This window comes from Triticum dicoccoides, chromosome 2A, assembly GCF_002162155.2.
Source record: "Triticum dicoccoides isolate Atlit2015 ecotype Zavitan chromosome 2A, WEW_v2.0, whole genome shotgun sequence".
NCBI lineage: Eukaryota > Viridiplantae > Streptophyta > Magnoliopsida > Poales > Poaceae > Triticum > Triticum dicoccoides.
This window is the reverse complement of record NC_041382.1, coordinates 703,495,003-703,515,964: the sequence shown is the minus strand read 5'-3', so window position 1 is coordinate 703,515,964 and position 20,962 is coordinate 703,495,003. Positions and strand designations below refer to the sequence as shown.

The 20,962-nt window shown below is 46.3% G+C and overlaps 1 pseudogene; it reads left to right on the top strand.

The window, feature by feature from the left end:
* The first annotated feature begins 901 nt into the window (after positions 1-901).
* On the top strand, positions 902-2,493 carry LOC119356403 (annotated as a pseudogene).
* The last annotated feature ends 18,469 nt before the right edge of the window (positions 2,494-20,962 follow it).

Sequence of the window (20,962 nt, the reverse complement as noted above, 5' to 3'; positions counted from 1 at the left end):
TGCAGGTTTTGGAAAGTAACAACATATATCTCGAATATCCGTTCTGAGCCTAGACTCATCTCCGTCTGGTCAAGAAAAATTTCATAGAAAATACAAAAAATCAAATTCAATTTTTTTGCATGATAGATAATTTGATGCGTGAGGCGCGCTTAATATTTCAAATCATTTGGACATATGAATAGCTCTAAGTAAAAAAGACAAATTGGGTTCAGAATAGTACACTTTTTTACTGACCCTAAATTTGTTTGTTTTTTTGGTCCCGAAAGTTCGTAACTTCGTATGTTATGGGGTCCTATTTGCAAGCAAAAAAACACGAATATGCAAAAAAAAAAAAGACTGCATCGTCGACGTGCAGGTTGGTTTCTCTTGGTCCTACCAGTAGGCATCCCTGTTGGATCTGGGCGAGACCACCGTGCACTCGATGATGTGTGCTACACGCTGCGACCACAGGCCAACCCACCCACCGACCAAGTGCTCCGCGTCGCTCAAAGGCAGCAGGATCCGGCGGCCCTGGAGCGCGCACGCTCGCCGCCTCGCGTCGAAGGAGAAGGTGCCGCCGTTTGTGTATCGACTAAGGACAGGAGCACACGTGGTTGAGCCGTCCGGACGCAGGACGCGGGACGTGACGCCGTCCGGCTAGAACGCCGGCGCGGCCCGCGGCAGAGCATCTCGAAGCGGCCGCTGTGCTGGCCTCCCAGCCGTTGTCGAGGGCGTAGACGCTGCTGCCGACAGCCCAGACCGCGCCGTAGCTCTTGGGCGCCTAGGAAGGACGGGGGCATGGCATGTGAGTGGTGAGACCCAGCGTGTCGGTGCCCAAGCCGAGAACGAAGTCGGCCTTGGATGTCCGGTAGAAATTGAAGACCGCCAGGCCCCGCGGCAGGAGCCACGCCCGCATCAACCACTCATGCTGGCCAAGTGGCCATGTAGGTGCCTGACTGCCTGTACCTTCGCATTGAATGGATTAGGAGAGATCGTGCACCAAGCAGGCAGTGCTCCAGTCCCCAGCATCACACTCCTCGCAGACCTGCTAGTGCTCGCCCGATGGCTCGCGTCCTGCGCACCTCCCTCGTCGCGCCCTCGCCGGCCGGCGCCGCGCTCCACGAGCGCTCTCTGCCGCTCACCTACCTGGACGCGCTGTGGCTCCACGCCACGCCCGTCGAGCGCGTCTTCTTCTACCCCGACGCCACCAGCGACGTCCTCTCCAACCTCACGGACTCCCTGTCCAATGCGCTCGCCGCATTTTACCCTCTTGCCGGCCGCCTCCGCCTCACCCCCGGCGCGCACAACCGCTACGAGCTCCACTACCAGCCGGGCGACGGCGTCACCTTCACCGTCGCCGAGTACCACCACCTCGGCTTCGGCGAGCTTGCCACGGACGACCCTACGGAGGTTGCCAAGATCGTGCCGCTTGTGCCGCCGCTGCCCGAAGGCGGCGCCGTGCTCGCCGTGCAGGCCACCGTGCTGCGCGGCGGCCTCGCTATCGGCGTGACCGTTCACCACGCCGCTTGCGACGGGGTGTCCTCGTCGTACTTCCTCCGCACCTGGGCCTGGGCGGCGGCGGCCTGCAGCGGTGCGAGCGCGCCTCAGCCGCCCTTGGTCGACCGCTCCATCATCCGCCCACGAGACGACCTGTACGACGCTTTCACAGCGCCCAGGCTGTCCAGCAACGACGACGACGACGGTGGGAAACCCCCCGATTTGCCCGTCGTCCAGCAGCTCCTCGCCACGTTCACGCTGTCCAAGGAGCACCTGCAGAGCATCAAAGAAGCCGTCGCCGGCGAGGCGGAACGCCGTGGCGTGCCGCCGCCTCGCGCCACATCGATCATCGCGGCGTTCGGCTTCATCTGGCAGTGCTACGTCCGAGCTAAACCAAGCACCGATGGCCGTGCCTACTTCCTCTTACCCGCGGACCACCGGACGAGGCTGGAGCCGCCCGTCCCCGACGAGTACCTCGGGAACTGCCTCGGTCCGTGCATCGCGTCAGTGCCCAGGAGGGATGTCGCTGCCGCCGGCGCGGACGGTCTGCTCACCGCGTGCGCGGCGATCGCCACGGCCATCGACGGAGTGGTGCGCGGCGGGCCTGCCTACTAGGACGGGTGGAAGGAGCGCATCATCGAGGCGTACAGCGCGGGCGACTTGCCGCTAACGGTCGCGGGGTCGCCGAGGCTCCGCGTGTACGACACGGACTTTGGGTTCGGGCGGCCGGCAAAGGTGGACGTCGTGTCGGTGGCGAGGACCGGCGCGATGTCCGTGGCAGAGGCGCGCGGCGGCGGCGGCGGGGTGGAGGTGGGCATCTCTTTGCCGGCGGGTGCCATGGAGCGTTTCAACGAGTGCTTTGCCGATGCCATCGCGTGCCTTTCGTCGTAGGAGTATGTGTAATAACGGCATTGTCCTTTTAAGTGCATGCGCGATAAGATATTTGGTTATGTTCTGTGTAATAACTGCTGCTTACAAAGTGAATATAAGTGATGTTTCTGTGATGGCGTGATTTCACAGCGAAACGCGTTTGTGCGTCTACAAGTTTCCTTAAGATGTACGCTTCTTTTCATCGATGCTGCTCCTGTAAGGTCTTAATACGATGACTTCTCAATTATCTACTACAACAAAATTTGCCTGGCCCGATGAGGAAGGGTGATGACAGTTATGCAACTTTGGCTCGCTCCAGTGTTTGTAGTCGTTGCTAGGTGGTTTACGGATCTGAATGTAAATTTCATTACTTCAAGTGCTTTTTATGCCGCCTTTTACAAATGATGAATAGATCAGAATTTTCTCGAAAAAATGAATGGTTTGAAGAAAAAAATGTTAGGGAAAGGGAAAAGAAGAATGGTTGCTGGATCTTAATCTAATGACGCAAAAAAAACAATTTAATAGGCGACTTAAGTATAGCGAGTCATTCTACATGGTAATATGAATGTACACTTAAGGCATCTCGCAAGCGGACCTTCAAACCTCCCGCAAGCATCCAGATCGCATTGTCCGGACACAATTTGTCATCCAAAGCAATCCGGTATTGGTTTGCCGACACGTCCCGACGTTTGTTTTTTCATAAACTGGTACCAAACAATAAAGAGTTTTGCGAAAGTCCGGACATCCGTATAATAAATAAAAAGTCATCGTATACCCTCTACTCTCCGCCTGGATGGCGGAAGACCGCTGATGCGGTCTGATGAAAGGACTAGCATTGCTTAGCGTTTGGCGGAACCCGCTAATCACTTTGCTTCATAATTTTCTTCCTTCGTTTTCTCTTTCCAAATGCTCATTTGGCATAAACAAGCAGGCTGGCTACTAGTTTATCTGGCGGAACGTAGTTTAAATGCTTAAGCAAGTTACTAGTTCATGCTAATTACTTGCATAATTTGGCGGAAGCTAGTTTAAATGCTGAAGCATTTGGCGGAAGCTATGCTAGCACATGGATTAGTAGCCCTCCACCCAACAATAAGCTAGTTGTTATTTTCTAACAGAATCATGTGGTTATTTTGACATGTTTGACAAAAGATTATTTAGTTGAGCACGGACTAAGTATAACATAGGCGAATGTTTGGAGACAAGGTTGGTGCCCGACTCCCACATCACTATCTCCGGACTGGTCTCCACTGGTCCTGGACAGATACGATTGCCGGTTTGGGGTTCAGCGTTGAAGACACCCTAACAAAAGTCTAAAATTTACCTCGCAAAAAAATACAAGTCTAAATTTTTATGACCAAAATGCGTCCAAGTCTCCTCCGAGCGCCATGGCCGCATCCTTGTACGCCAGGGCATCTCCAACATCGACCCTCAAACCGCCCTGCATACGTCTTGACTGCGCGGTCCCGACGTATTTTGACATCCAACGCGGTCCTGTATCGAACAGCCAAGCGGTTCGGACAAACTTTCTCCCGCGAAGCAGAGAAAAACTAGGGGGACTTTGCGGGCGTCTGGACCGCTGCCACATCCGCTTCTGACTACCGTGACCCACCCAAAACCATCATCCCTCGCTCGCGTGTTTTCTCACCCGGCGCAAGCTACCCGCATTCATGCCGTTGTGAGCGACCTCTTCGCATTTGACGCCGGCCTAGAGCGGATGCGACCTCTCATGGTGCCGACATTGAAGCATCGCGTCGACCGAGAGAGCGCTGCCCGCTACATCCCAGCTGAACACGCCTCCCTTGTTTGCCCGGCTAAACACGCCTCCTCGCCTGCATCCATTAAAGCCGCGCGTGTGCTAAGAAACCTACTTCGTCCACACGTCCGTTCTCGAACCAGCCGACATTAAACAAAACGTCGGTTGGCTCCTCGCGTCAACTGGCTATTTAAATGAGGCCACACGACGGGCAAGAAACGCACCATACCTCCGCTCCCCATCTTCTTCTTGTGCCATATTCTCCACACTATCCATGGCATCTAGCGAGCAGGAAGAGAGGTTCTCTGGCATAAAAGCCGGTTGGGTGGCCCGTCTAGCCCGTAGGATGCGAGCTAGGCAACTCGCTGCTCAACCTCCCTTGCCCCTCGAGGCCGTCGGTAACATGGACGAGGCTGCAGGCTGGCGCAAGGAGGAGCAAGTGACCGCTCCAAGCCGACACGTGGTTCAGTAAGTTACCGCTCCAAGCCAGCTCGCGGAGGAGCATGGCGGCGCGGGCAAAGTTGCTCCCATGGATGACACAGTGTCGTACTTGTAACACCCACGATGCGGCTATATCTCCCATGTGTCGGAGCACGACTTAGAGGCATAACCGCATTGTAGGCATGTCGCAAGAGGGATAATATTTACACATCCCATGTACTGAATAAGAAAGAGGTACAGAGTTGGCTTACAATCGTCACTTCACACAATACGTAAAAATAGCATTACATCAACCAGATACATACAAGGTCCGACTACGGAACCAAAACAAAAGGAGACTACTCCTAATGCAAAAGATCCCCGATTGTCCCAACTGGGCTCCACTATTGATCAACTGGAGACGAAACTACACAACGAATAAGATCTTCATCGAGCTCCTCCTTGAGCTCGGTTGCATCACCTGCACGGTATCATCGGCACCTTCAAACTGGTTTTGGAAGTATCTGTGAGTTACGGGGACTCAGCAATCTCACACCCTCGTGATCAAGACTATTTAAGCTTATGGGTAGGGAAAAGGTATGAGATGGAGCTGCAGCAAGCACTAGCATATATGGTGGCTAACTTACGCAAATGAGAGCGAGAAGAGAAGGCAAAGGCACGGTCGAGAATCTATGATCAAGAAGTGATCCTGAAACTACTTACGTTCAAGCATAACTCCAACACCGTGTTCACTTCCCGGACTCCGCCGGAAAGAGACCATCACGGCTACACACGCGGTTGATCCATTTTAATTAAGTTAAGTTTCAGGTTTTCTACAACCGTACATTAACAAATTTCCATCTACCCATAACCATGGGCACGGCTTTCGAAAGTTCAAAACCCTGCAGGGGTGTCCCAACTTAGCCCATCACAAGCTCTCACGGTCAATGAAGGATATTCCTTCTCCCAGGAAGACCCGATCAGGCTCGAAATCCCGGTTACAAGACATTTCGACAATGGTAAAACAAGACCAGCAAGACCGCCCGATGCGCCGACATCCTGATAGGAGCTGCACATATCTCGTTCTCAGGGCAACACCGAATGAACACTACGTATAGCTAAAACCAGCCCTCAAGTTTCCCCGAGGTGGCGCCGCAAGTGGCTCTGTTTCATACCAACACTTAGAGAAGCACTGGCCCGGGGGGAGGGGTTAAAATAAAGATGACCCTTGAGTCTGCAGAACCCAAGGGAAGGTGATAGGTTGTTAGTGCAAATGGTAAAACCAAGGTTGAGCCTTGCTGGAGGAGTTTTATTCAAGGCGAACTGTCAAGGGGTTCCCATGTTGGGGATCGTAGCAGAAATTTAAAATTTTCTATGCATCACCAAGATCAATCTATGGAGTAATCTAGAAACAAGGGGAAGGGGAGTGCATCTACATACCCTTGTAGATCGCTAAGCGGAAGCATTGCAAGAACACGGATGAAGGAGTCATACTCGCAGCGATTCAGATCGCGGTTGATTCCGATCTAAGCGCCGAACAACGGCACCTCCGCGTTCAACACACGTGCAGCCCGGTGACGTATCCCACGCCTTGATCCAGCAAAGGGAGAAGGAGAGGTTGGGGAAGACTCCGTCCAGCAGCAGCACGACAGCGTGGTGGTGAAGGAGGAGCGTGGCAATCCTACAGGGCTTCGCCAAGCACCGCGGGAGAGGAGGAGGACTTGGGAGAGGGGGAGGGTTGCGCCAGAACTTGGGTGCGGCTGCCCTCCCACCCCCCACATATATATAGGGGCAAGGAAGAGGGGGCCGGCCCCCTCAGATCCAATCTGAGGAGGGGGCGGCGGCCAGGGAGGTTGCCTTGCCCCCCAAGGCAAGGGGGGCGCCCCCTTTTGGGGTTCCCCCAAACCCTAGGCGCATGGGCCCTAGGGGGGAGGCGCTAGCCCACTAAGGGGCTGGTCCCTCTCCACACACAGCCCATAGGGCCCTCTGGGGCAGGTGGATCCTCCCGGTGGACCCCCGGAACCCCTTCGGTGGTCCTGGTACAATACCGGTAACCCCCCGAATTATTCCGGTGACCGTATGATGACTTCCCATATATAAATCTTTACATCTGGACCATTTCGGAACTCCTCGTGACGTCCGAGATCTCATCCGGGACTCCGAACAACATTCGGTAACCACGTGCATCTATTCCCTATAACCCTAGCGTCATCGAACCTTAAGTGTGTAGACCCTACGGGCTCGGGAGTCATGCAGACATGGCCGAGACAACTCTCCGGTCAATAACCAACAGCGGGATCTGGATACCCATGTTGGCTCCCACATGCTCCATGATGATCTCATCGGATGAACCATAATGTCAAGGATTCAATCAATCCCGTATACAATTCCCTTTGTCTATCGGTACGATACTTGCCCGAGATTCGATCATCGGTATCCCGATACCTTGTTCAATCTCGTTACCGGCAAGTCTCTTTACTCGTTCCGTAACACATCATCCCGTGATCAACTCCTTGGTCACATTGTGCACATTATGATGATGTCCTACCGAGTGGGCCCAGAGATACCTCTCCGTTACACGGAGTGACAAATCCCAGTCTCGATTCGTGCCAACCCAATAGACACTTTCGGAGATACCCGTAGTGCACCTTTATAGCCACCCAGTTATGTTGTGACGTTTGGCACACCCAAAGCACTCCTACGGTATCCGGGAGTTGCACAATCTCATGGTCTAAGGAAATGATACTTGACATTAGAAAAGCTTTAGCATACGAACTACACGATCTTGTGCTAGGCTTAGGATTGGGTCTTGTCCATCACATCATTCTCCTAATGATGTGATCCCGTTATCAACGACATCCAATGTCCATGGTCAGGATACCGTAACCATCTATTGATCAACGAGCTAGTCAACTAGAGGCTTACTAGGAACATGGTGTTGTCTATGTATCCACACATGTATCTGAGTTTCCTATCAATACAATTCTAGCATGGATAATAAATGATTATCATGAACAATGAAGTATAATATAATAATAACTAATTTATTATTGCCTCTAGGGCATATTTCCAACAGTCTCCCACTTGCACTAGAGTCAATAATCTAGTTCACATCGCCATGTGACCAACATCCAAAGAGTTTACTAGAGTCGATAATCTAGTTCACATCACTATGTGATTAACACTCAATGAGTTCTGGGTTTGATCATGTTATGCTTGTGAGAGAGGTTGTAGTCAACGGGTCTGCAATATTCAGATCCCTATGTATTTCGCAAAACTTTATGTCATATCATAGATGCTGCTACCACGTTCCACTTGGAGCTATTCCAAATTGTTGCTCCATTATACGTATCCGGTATCTCTACTCAGAGCTATCCAGATAGGTGTTAAGCTTGCATCGACATAACTCTTTACGTCGAACTCTTTATCACCTCCATAACCGAGAAACATTTCCTTATTCCTCTAAGGATAATTTTGACCGCTATCTGGTGATCCACTCCTAGATCACCTTTGCACCCTCTTGCCAGACATATGGCAAGGCACACATCAGGTGCGGTACTCAGCATGGCATACCGTATAGAGCCTATGACAAAAGCATAGGGGACGACCTTCGTCCTTCCTCTTTCTTCTGCCGTGGTCAAGCTTTGAGTCTTACTCAACTTCACACCTTACAACTCAGGTAAGAATCCCTTCTTTGACTGATCTATTTTGAACTCCTTCAAAATCATGTCAAGGTGTGCGTTCTTTGAAAGTATCATCAGGCGTCTTGATCTATCTCTATAGATCTTGATGCCCAATATGTAAGCAGCTTTATCCAGGTCTTCCTTTGAAAATCACTCTTCAAACAACCGTTTATGCTTTTCAGAAATTCTACATTATTTCAGATCAACAATATGTCATCCATATATACTTATCAGAAATGTTGCAGTGCTCCCACTCACTTTCTTGTAAATACAAGTTTCTAACAAACATTGTATAAACCTAAAAGCTTTGATCACTCCATCAAAGCATATATTCTGACTCCGAGATGCTTGCTCTAGTCCATAGAAGGATCGCTGGAGCCGGCATACCTTTTAGCATCCTTAGGATCGACAAAACTTTGATTGTATCACATACAACTCTTTCTTACGAAAACTGGTAAGAAAACTTGTTTTTGACATCCATCTGTCAGATTTCATAATCGAAAAATATAGCTAATGCTAACATGATTCCGACGGACTTAAGCATCGCTACGGGTGAGAAATTCTCATCGTAGTCAACTCCTTGAACTTGTGAAAAGACTCTTTCCCACAAGTCGAGCTTCATAGACGGTAACATTACCGCCCACGCCCATCTTCTTCTTAAAGATCCATTTATCTCAATGGCTTGCCGATCATCAGGCAAGTCCACCAAAGTCCACACTTTGTTCTGATACATGGATCCTATCTCGGATTTCATGGCTTCTAACCATTTGTCGGAATACGGGCCCACCATCGCTTCTCCATAGCTCGTAGGTTCATTGTTGTCTAACAACATGATATCTAAGACAGGATTACCGTACCACTCAGGAGTAGTACATATCCTTGTCGACCTACGAGGTTCGATAGCAACTTGATCCGAAGCTTCATGATCACTATCATTAACTTCCTATTCAACAAGACGTAGGCGCCACAGAAAACATCTTTCTGTGTTGCATCACTCTCTGGTTGAAGTAAAGGTTCGACAACCTCATCAAGTTCTATCTTCCTCCCACTCAATTCTTTCGAGAGAAACTCTTTCTCGAGAAAGGACCCATTCTTAGTGACAAACAATTTGCCCTCGGATCTGAGATAGAAGGTATACCCAACTGCCACCTTTGGGTATCTTATGAAGATGTGTTTGTCCGCTTTTGGGTTCAAGCTTCTCCAGCTGAAGCCTTAAGAATCGCAGCCCCAAACATTAAGAAACGACAACTTTGGTTTCTTGCCAAACCATATTCATACGACGTCGTCTCAACGGACTTAGATGGTGTCCTATCTAAAGTGAATGCAGCTGTCTCTAACACATATCCTCAAAATGAAAACGGTAGATCGGTAAGAGGCATCATAGATCGCACCATATCTCATAAGGTTCGATTACGACGTCCGGACACACCATTACCATGTGGTGTTCCAGGTGGCTTCAACTGTGAAACAATTCCACAATGTCTTAAGTGATTGCCAAACTCATAACTCAGAAATTCTCATTGATCAGATCATAGGAATTTGATCTTCTTGTTATGATGGTTCTTAACTTCACTCTGAAATCGCTTGAACTTTTCAAATGTTTCAGACTTATGCTTCATTAAGTAAATATACCTATATCTACTCAAATCATCAGTGAAGATGAGAAAATAGCGATATCCACCGCACGCTTCAATTCTCATTGGATCACACGCATCAGCATGTATGATTTCCAACAAGTCACTTGCCCGTTTCATTGTACCTGAAAATGGGGTCTTAGTCATCCTGCCCATGAGGCATGGCTCGCATGTGTCAAGCGATTCAAAATCAAGTGACTCCAAACATCCATCGACACGGAGTTTCTTCATGCATCTTATGCCAATATGACCTAAGCGGCAGTGCCACAAGAAAGTGGTACTATCTACATCTTTTGACGTGAACATGTGTATTACCACGACCGAGATTCACTGAACCATTCACATAGGGTGCATGACCATGAAAGGTATTATTCATGTAAACAGAATAACCATTATTCTCTAACTTAAATGAATAACCGTATTGCAATGAACATGATCTAATCATATTGATGCTCAACATAGACACCTGATAACATTTATCTAGGTTCAATACTAATCCCGAAGGCAGATGGAGCGTGCGATGGTAATCTCATCAACTTTGGAAACACTTCCAACACACATCGTCACCTCGCCCTTAGCCAGTCTCCGTTTAGTCTGTAGCTTTTGCTTCAAGTCACAAATAATAGCAACTGAACCGGTATCCAATACCCAGGTGCTACCAGGAGTACTAGTGAGGTACACATTAATAACACGTATATACTTTGTTGAAGTTGCCAGCCTTCTTATCTACCATGCATTTGGGGTAATTCCGCTACCAGTGACCGTTCCCCTTACAATAGAAGCACTTAGTCTCGGGTTTGGGTTCAACCTTGGGTTCCTTCACTGGAGCCGCAACTGGTTTGCCATCCATGAAGTTTCCCTTCTAGCCCTTGCCCTTCTTGAAACCAGTGGTCTTGTTAAACCATCAACACTTGATGCTCCTTCTTGATTTCTACCTTTTGCAGTCTTAAGCACCGCGAACAGCTCCGGGATCAACTCCATCCCTTGCATGTCATAGTTCATCACGAAGATCTAGTAGCTTAGTGATAGTGGCTAGAGAACTCTATCAATCACTATCTTATTTGGAAGTTTAACTCCCACTTGATTTAAGTGATTGTAGCACCCAGACATTCTGAGCACATGCTCACCAGCTGAGCTATTCTCCTCCATCTTGTTGGCAAAAGAACTTGTCAGAGGTTTCATACCTCTCAACACGGGCATGAGCCTGAAATCCCAATTTCAGCTCTTGGAACATCTCATATGTCTTATGGCGTTCAAAACGTCATTGGAATCCTGATTCTAAGCCGTAAAGTATGGTGCACTAAACTATCAAGTAGTCATCAGGATGTGTCTGTCAGGTGTTCACAACATCCACAGACGACGTTGTAGGAGTTTGCACATCGAGCGGTGCATCAAACACGTAAGCCTTCTGTGTAGCAGTGAGGACACTCCTTGGACTACTGACCCAGTCCGCATCATTGCTTACCATATCTTTCAACTTAGTCTTTCTCTAGGAACGTATTGAAACAGGGAGCTACAACGTGAGCTATTTATCTACAACATATTTGCAAAGACAATTTAGACTATGTTCATGATAATTAAGTTCATCTAATCAAATTATTTAATGAACTCCCACTCAGATAGACATCCCTCTAGTCATCTAAGTGATACATGATCCGAGTCAACTAGGCCGTGTCCAATCATCAGGTGAGACGGACTAGTCATAATCGGCGAACATCTTCATGTTGATCGTATCTTATATACGACTCATGTTCGACCTTTCGGTCTTCCGTGTTCCTGTAAGTGCATCTAGTGCCCCTTAGTGATTTTGGTGTATTGAAGACTTATAGGTTAAGGGACTAATGCGTGTGTGAGTGTACACAGGTCTATAAGTCTATGAGGAGTTTGATATTTACAGGAAAAGTCGACCCCTAAAAATGAATATCTTCGATTGAAGACTTTGGTATTCTGAAGACTTTCTGAAGACTTTGAAAGTGAAGAAATTGGTGTGACCTTGAAGACTTGGTATTCTTTCGAGGAACATGAAGCGAGAAGACTTTTGTTTTTGTAGTTTCATTTTCTCTTTCTCGAGTCATAGGAAACACCGTACTATTAAAGGGGGTCGAGGAAATACTAAGGAAAAATTTCCATGTGATGCTCAACTCAAAATCCTACACCTACCAATCCCTTCGAGTGAAGCCATTGGAAATCTCTTACAGATCAATCAATTTCTTCAGTGACAGAGACGAAGTTCTTCTGGTCTCTGAGGAATTTGTCCTGACTGAGGAGTTAGGATTTCGCCAGTGCGGATTTCCTACACAGTGAGGAACATGATAGCCCTGAGGATTTTTCTACACAAAATTCCGACCATTGCTGTGATATGCGCCAGCTATCCCAAAATATCTATCCACCTGACGGTCATTTCATTGAAGGGCATTTATGTCTTATCATGTCGGGCTGCACCCTAGGCTATAAATAGCCACCCCCTACAACCACTAGCTGGTTGGCTGCTCTGAGAGAAACTGACACTTGTCATTTGAGAGCAACCCATCCTCCGAGGACTTTGAGCGAAAATCATCAAGTGAGGAAAACCAAAAACCCAAAACCCAAACACCTACAAACCCCAAGTGATTGAGCATCACTGAAGAGATTGTCCTGAGTGGATCCGACGCTTGTTACCTTTGAAGATTGTGCTTCTTCCAGACGGTTAGGCGTCATGGTCTAGAGCATCCAAGAGGAATTGTGGATCGCCGAGTGACCAAGTTTGTGAAGGTTTGGAAGTCGCCTGACGACTTACCATGAGTGATTGGACGAGGTCTGTGTGACCTTAGTTCAAGGAGAATACGGTGAGGACTGGGTGTCTTGGACTAAGTGTCCTTGACTGGGTGTCCGGGACTGTGTGTCCTCGAGTTTAAATACTAAGCCGCTCCAACCAGACGTACAACTGAGACAGCAGTTGGAACTGGTCTACCAAATCATTGTCTTCACCGAGCTTACTGGTTCTATTTCCTCAACTCTTTCATTTTCTCATAATTGTGCAGTGTGTTTGTTCATATCTGTGTTTGAAGACTTTGACTAAAGACTTTCTCAATTTCCTTAGTTCAATTTCTTCAGTCTGTTTGTCTTCGTCCTGTGTTATCCTGTGATTATGCTTCCTGTACTTTGTGCCTGTCTTCATTTCATCATGATGACTATGCTTGTATTCTGTTATGTTTACTTTTGAGTACTTATTCCGCTGCTAGTAGTTCTTCGCTAAGGAATTTCCTCACCGGCAAATTCCTCAGTGAAGAATTTTGTAAAAATCGCCTATTCACCCCCTCTAGTCGATATAACGCACTTTCAATTGGTATCAGAGCAAGGTACTCCCTTGTTCTGTGTGATTTTGGTTTAACCGTCTGGAGTTTTAGTTATGTCGACCACAGGTATGATCAAGGTCTCTGCTGGGTGTCCTACCTTCGATGGGACGGACTACTCCTACTGGAAGAATAAGATGCAAATGCATCTTGAAGCAATTGATAACGATCTCTGGTATGTTGTGGAAAATGGTGTTCCCTCAGTCACACCTTCTCTGAATGCTGCCGATGTGAAGAGATTCAAGCAACTTGACTCTCAAGTGAAGAATAACATATGTGGCCATCTGAGCAAAGGATAGTATGGCAGAGTGAGTGCTTTGGAAACAGCGAAGCTTATCTGGGACAGGTTGTCCAAAGTGAATGAAGGAGTATCAACTCAGCGTGACTCTCGAGTTGATGTTCTTCGCAATCTCTTCAACCGCTTCAAAAGACTCGACAATGAAAATGTTCAACAAACCTTTGATCGCCTCACTGACATCTCAAATGAGCTTCAAGCACTTGGTGCCACTGACATCACTAACCATGAGGTGGTGAAGAGATTGCTGAGATCGCTTGATTCCTCATTTGACACTCTGGCATTGATGATACAAGAACGTGCTGATTACAAGTCACTTGATCCCGCTGATATTCTCGAGAGGCTAAATACTCATGAGTTCCAACTTTCCGAAAAGAGAGATCTCTATGGTTCAAGCTATGGCAGAACCAATGCACTGAAGGCCAAGGCAATATCTGAGTCCGAAGATGAAGACTCTGGTAGCAGCCTTGGTGATCCTGAAGAACTGAGCCATGATCTGGCTCTGCTCGTGAAGAAGTTCCAAAAGTTCTCAAGACGTGGTCGCCTTGGAAGATCCTCAAGGAGCAATGATTCCTCATCCAGTGACTACAAGAAGAGGCTCTGTCACAAATGCAAGAAACCTGGACATTTCATTCAAGATTGTCCTTAGTGGGAAAAGGAATCAAAGAAGAAGAAATACAAGGATTACAGTTCTGATGATACGAAGAAAAAGAAGAAATCCACAAAATCCTCATCATCAAAATCCTCCAAGCCTTCATATCACAAGAAGAGCATCTCCAAGAAGGCAAGGGCATTCATTGGCAAAGAAATGGACTCTGAGGATGAATCTGAAGAAAATGAGGAAGAGGAGTCATCTGAGGAGTCCGAATCCGGAATGGCAAGCCTTGCTCTCGCTACTACATTCGTCAGCAAGTCTATCTTCAACACTGAAGAAAATGACCTCACCAACAAGGCTGATGAAGGCGATGATGACTACGCTCACACCTATTGCTTCGGGAAAGGGTGCCAAGGTACTCAAATATACCTCCTCTGAATCAAGTGAGAATGAATCTGATGAAAATCTTAAGCCCAGCTATTCTAAACTTGCTAAGATTGCTATAAAACAACAAAGGGCTTTAGAAAAGGTTCAAAACATGCTAAATAAAAGTGATGATATGTTGGGTGAAGAAATGGATCGCACTGAAACTTTGGCTGAAAGTCTTCAGAGACTTCAGTCCAAGCTTGACAAACTTCAAAGTCATCATAACACTCTCTTATCGGATCATGAGAAGCTTTCTTATGAATTTCTTCAAAGAAAGAAAGACCTTGAGAAGCTAAGAGTGAGTTATGAAGATCTTCAGAAGGAGCGCGATTCATTACTTGCTCAACAAATCAGCGCTTCTCAGGAAGAATTTGTTCCACCATGCTTGAAGTGCATTGAACGTGAATCTGCTAATTCTTCACCTGAATGTTCAAATGCTGCTAATGTTTCAAATTCTTCACATGCCTCTGCTATCACTAATTCCTCATCTGAGGACATTGCTAGTATCACTGACAATGCAGGGCTGAAGGAATTGTACACGACAGGCATGTACAAAAGCCTCAAAGGGCATCAGGCTCTTTGTGATGTGCTTAAAAAGCAGATCCTTAATAGGAACCCTAGGAAAGAGGGTATCGCCTTGGAGAGGAAACTCAATGCTGATGGTACATATTGGAAGCCTGAGCAGTATCCCAAAACTACATGGGTTGCTGCAAAGGGACCTCCAGTTGATCCATCTAACTTATCTGGATTTGCATGTGAATCTCCTTATTCTGATGATGAGTCAATTGACTCCAACTATAAGCTATTCAAAAATCAGAATGGTGAAGTATTTGCTAGATATGTTGGCACTAACTACAGGAATGGCTCCCCTATGCAGAAAATCTGGGTTCCCAAAAGATGTCTTGAAAATCTTCAGGTGAATGTCATCATGACACCACCTGTGAAGAATAGGAACCCCAGATCAAATTCCTCATACGGACCAAATTCCTCATATGGATCAAAGTCCTCATATGAACATCATCGTGCTAACCCGTCTGTTTCGCAGGGAATATCTAAGGATTATGGATATATGCATTATTCTTGAAATCATTATGTCCATAAGTCCTCGGAGAATTTCTCTGCATACTCTTATGCTTACTCTAACCCCTCTTATGTGAAACGAAATGGACTGGCTTCTATGCCATCCTTCTCGTATGGAGCTCGCAGAATGATGAACTCTTTGCCACTCCTTCAGATGTGGGTGGTGAAGAAAAAGAACTAATCACTTCTGCAGGGTCAAGTCTCCAGACGCACATAATCTTCTGAAGAATTTGCTGGAGACCTGAGCATGCCTGAAAGGACGCATGCTAACCATGAAGAAATGAACTTTCATTTCTCACGTCCTCATATTGCGTTATTAGTTCTTTTACTTGATGAAATTGATCTTATGATTTGATGTCATATTCTTCACTGATGAAGTATATGAGTTTGTAAGCTGCACTAATTCATCTGCAGGATGATCAACCCAAAGCCACTGAGTGGGTCCTCGATAGTGGACGTACAAACCACATGACTAGTGACAAGAATCTATTGATGGATGCTCCATTATCTCCGTCGCATCTGAAGCATATCATCTTTGCTGACAAAGGCAAAAGTCAGGTATTGGGTCTAGGTAAGGTTGCGATTACAAAGGATCGACACATGGACAAAGTCATGCTTGTTGAGTCCTTAGGATACAACCTTATGTCTGTCTCAATGCTTTGTGATCTTGATATGGTTGTTGTCTTTGGCAAGTACCGTTGTGTTGTGGTTATGGAAGCTGACAATTCCAAAGTCTTCGAAGGCTTTAGGAGAGGAGACCTGTATATTGTTGATTTCTCTATAGGACCACAACCAGCCGTGTGCTTACTTGCAAAAGCTTCAGAAGGCTAGCTCTGGCATCGACGACTTGGTCATGCAGGCATGAGGAATTTGCACACGCTTGCGAAGAAGAAGCATGTCATTGGCATCGAGAATGTCAAATTCCTCAAGGATCACCTATGCGGAGCCTGTGAAGCTGTGAAGATGACCAAGGCCAAGCATCCAGCGAATACTATCATGACCACCACTCGCCCATTTGAATTGCTTCACATGGATCTCTTTGGTCCTAATCATTATTCTGCTATTTCAAATGAAGCATCTCAATATGGCTTTGTTATTGTTGATGATTATTCTCGCTACACATGGGTACACCTTGTTACTTACAAACATTAAGTGCAGGAAGTCTTCAAACGATTTTCCTCGAGGGATTCAACCAACTTTGGTGTGAAGATCAAGCACATCAAAAGTGACAATGGCACTGAGTTCAAGAATTCTGATCTCGATGACTATCTTGATGAACTTGGTATTACTCATGAGTTATCTGCTCCTTACACTCCTCAGCAGAATGGCATCATGGAGTGCAAGAACAGGACTCTTGCTGAGATGGCTCGCACTATGCTTCATGAATACAAAACGCCTCGTCGTTTCTGGACTGAGGCAATTGATACTGCGTGCCACATCATCAACAGAGTATATCTTCACAAATTCTTCAAAAAGACTGCCTATGAACTCCTCACTGATAAGAAACCCAATGTAAGTTATTTCAAAGTCTTCGGTGCTAAATGTTGGATTATAGATCCTCATCACAACTCAAAATTTGCACCGAAAGCACATGAAGGTTTTATGCTTGGTTACAGAAAGGACTCGCACACCTACAGAGTCTTCAACAATGTTCTTCACAAAGTTTTTGACACTGTAGATGTGCGGTTTGATGAAACTAATGGCTCGCAAAGATAGCACCTACCTACTGTGATAGATGAACCAGCACCTGAGGAAACTATCAAGTTCAAGGCTACTGAGGATGTCATTCCTACTGAAGAATCTGCTGAAGAATTCATTCCAGAACATGAAGAACGTCGAGCTAATGCACCTGAAGAAAATGGTGCTGAAGAAAACGCTGATAAAATTCTTCAACGACAACCAGCTCATCCTCGCATTGCAAAAGAAGTGCAAGTTGAAAAGATCATCAATGACATCAAAGCGCCAGGTCCTCTCACACGCTCAAAAACTTCACATTTGTCTAACTTTTGTGGGCAGTATGCTTTTCTCTCTATTACAGAGCCCACTAAGGTAGATGAAGCATTTCTGGAGCCTGAGTGGATTCAGGCCATGCAAGAGGAATTACATCAGTTCGAGCTTAACAATGTCTGGGAACTGGTCAAACGTCCAGATCCTCGCAAGCACAATATCATCGGCACAAAGTGGATCTACCGCAACAAGCAAGGTGAAAATTGCCTTGTGGTGAGGAATAAGGCACGGCTTGTAGCTCAAGGCTACACACAGGTTGAAGGAATTGATTTCAATGAAACTTTTGCACCTGTTGCTAGACTTGAGGCTATTCGCATATTACTTGCTTATGCTAACCATCATGATATCACTTTGTATCAAATGGATGTGAAAAGTGCATTCCTCAATGGTAAGCTTGAGGAAGAAGTATATGTTGCTCAACCCCCAGGTTTTGAAGATCCAAAGAATCCTGACAAAGTTTTCAGACTCAACAAGGCCCTCTATGGCCTCAAGCAGGCCCCACGGGCTTGGTATGATACCTTGAAGGAACTCTTCATGAAGAAAGGCTTCAAACCCGGTTCACTCGACCCTACTCTTTTCACTAAATCTTATGATGGTGAATTGTTTGTGTGCCAAGTATATGTTGATGATATTATCTTTGGTTGTACTGACCAACGTTATAGTGATGAATTTGCCTATATGATGAGTGAAGAATATCAAATGTCTAGGATGGGAGAGTTGAAATTCTTCTTAGGTCTTAAAATTCGTCAACAATACAATGGCATATTCATATCTCAGGAGAAACACCTCAAGGATGTACTGAGGAAATTCGGCATGCAAGATTGCAAAGGCGTCAAAATTCCTATGCCCACAAATGGCCATCTGTGCACCGATGAAAATGGTATTGACTTCGATCATAAGGTATACCGCTCCATGATAGGTTCCTTATTACACTTATGTGCATCTAGGCCAGATATAATGCTTAGTGTTTGCATGTGTGCCCGATTTCAAGCTGCACCGAAGGAATCACACCATAAGGCTGTGAAGCATATTCTTTGATATCTAGCTCACACACCAACACTTGGATTATGGTACCCCAAGGGCTCGGCTTTTGATCTTGTTGCATATTCTGACTCTAACTATGCTGGTGATCATGTGGATCGCAAGTCAACATCTGGTACATGTCATTTCCTCAGACGATCTTTGGTCTGTTGGTCCTCGAAGAAATAGAACTGTGTATCACTATCTACTGCTGAATCTGAGTACATTGCCGCTGGTTCTTGCTGTGCCCAATTGCTATGGATGAAGCAAACTCTCAAGGACTACGGCGTCAACATGAAGAATGTGCCTCTCTTCTGTGACAATGAGAGTGCCATCAAGATTGCTCACAACCCAGTTCAGCACTCGAAGACAAAGCACATTCAGATTCGTCGTCATTTTCTTCGTGATCATGTGTTGAAGGGTGACATTTCTATTGAACATGTGAAGACTGAAGAACAGCTAGCCGATATCTTCACAAAGCCCTTGGATGAGAGGAGATTTAGCAAGTTGCGCTGTGAGCTAAATATCCTAGAATCTTCGAATGTTCTGTGAAAAGGACACTCATCCTAACACTTATGCAAAATTGATAACTTAGATGTGCAACACATGAAGAAACGTTTTTCTTCAATCAATGAAGAATAACACTCTTAGTGTGAAGAAATTAACGAAGAATTTGATTCTCAGAACCCTACGATAATTGTACGCGGTGTCTGAAATCATCATTCTTATACGGTGGGTCACGCCACCACCAAAAGTTGAAATTCCTCAAATTATTCATATTCTTCAACCTTGCATAGTCTTCATTGGTTCCGTCGTTTTTCTTCATTGGTTATATATATATGAGTTTATGTCCTCTACATCATTCACTTATTGCTATTTCTTCAAGTTGGTTTTCTGCTAAGTGAATGTGATCGGACCCTTCCCCTCTATGCTATACTCAGCCCAATCTGTTCACAAATTCTTCATGTGCGTTCTATTTGAAACTCGTTCAAAATCTTCACTGTGTCCTTGTCAGCTGAAGAAATTGCGAACGGAACTTTAAAACCTATCTTATCGAAATTTTCGGTCTTGCCGCTCAAACCGTTCCGCATCCCACGATACACTTATCCACTGACCCACGATCTAACATGATCTCCACCTCTCACTACGTGGGTGACACATGTCATGCGAATGAGAAGGGTCAGGGGCACGTTCGTCCAATTTCTTCGGGCGAGCAGTTTTTCACTGTCGCTATAAATACCCCTCCTTCCCTCCTTCACCTCTTTTACTCCGCTCGACCTCTCTCTCCAGCTCGAGCTTCTCAAACCCTAGCGCCGTCGCTACTTCATCACCGCCGGTGAGGAAGAGCTTCACTTCCTCAACCTCGTCGCTGACGTACTCGCGCCGACCGCGGACATCTTCACTCCGCCGCCGCCGTAGCCGTCTTCCTCCGCCAAGTTAAGGCGTGGAAGATCTGCACAGACGAACTTCACATCTCCTCACTCCAGTTCGTCGTGTTCTTCATCCAGGGTAATTAAAAGTTACTTTTACTGCCCTCGTTGATTCAGATGATTATCTACAAAATCTTCAAAAGTGTTTTTCTTCATATCTTCACACACTGAACACGTGACAAAGTCATCTGTTCTTGATTCGTTTCTCTAAGCATCATTTTTCTTCAAGATTCCTCAATTGTGTGGATCATCGATCTATACAACTCTGGAACCTAAGACAAAGAACGCTTAGTGAAAATCTTCAAGACTCGTCCGGTCAAATTTCTCAAACTTGTTCTTTTTGAAAAACCTTCTGAGAACGCATATGACCTCTCCAAATTCCTCGTAACTATACTCTATTCACAGGTACACATGTCAGCTGCTGAATCACTAGGTTCTCATCAACTTAACTCATTTGCAGCGTTCCTCGAAGAAAAGTTGCATACTTCTTCAGAGAATTCGATTGTTCAAATTCCTCAACTAAAGAAAATGGTTGATGGTAAAAGGCCATAGAAGGGAGGAAAGAGGCCTGAGGTAAATATAGCATTTGAGATCCCTGATGACATATATGCTGGGTACTGCACACCTACTGAGGAAACCAAGAATGAGCGCAAAGTGCGCATTTAGAAGATAGAGAGGAGATGGGCAAGAGAATGGAGGGAGTACAGATACGTCACTCCTAAGTATATGAAGAAATTCGCACTCAATCCTCCATGCCCAAGAGCACCACTGGCACCTGGCCAAATTGCTGATCCCACCAGCCTCAAGCGAGGTGAGGACTATCCTGATGAATGGGCCAAGCGCCAAGGCAAGTTGGCTAAGCAAGCCAAAGAAGTAGTGTAGAAATTCAATGAAGACTCTGCCGCTGCTGCTGCCTCTGCTGAGGCCTTTGCTGTCAAGCC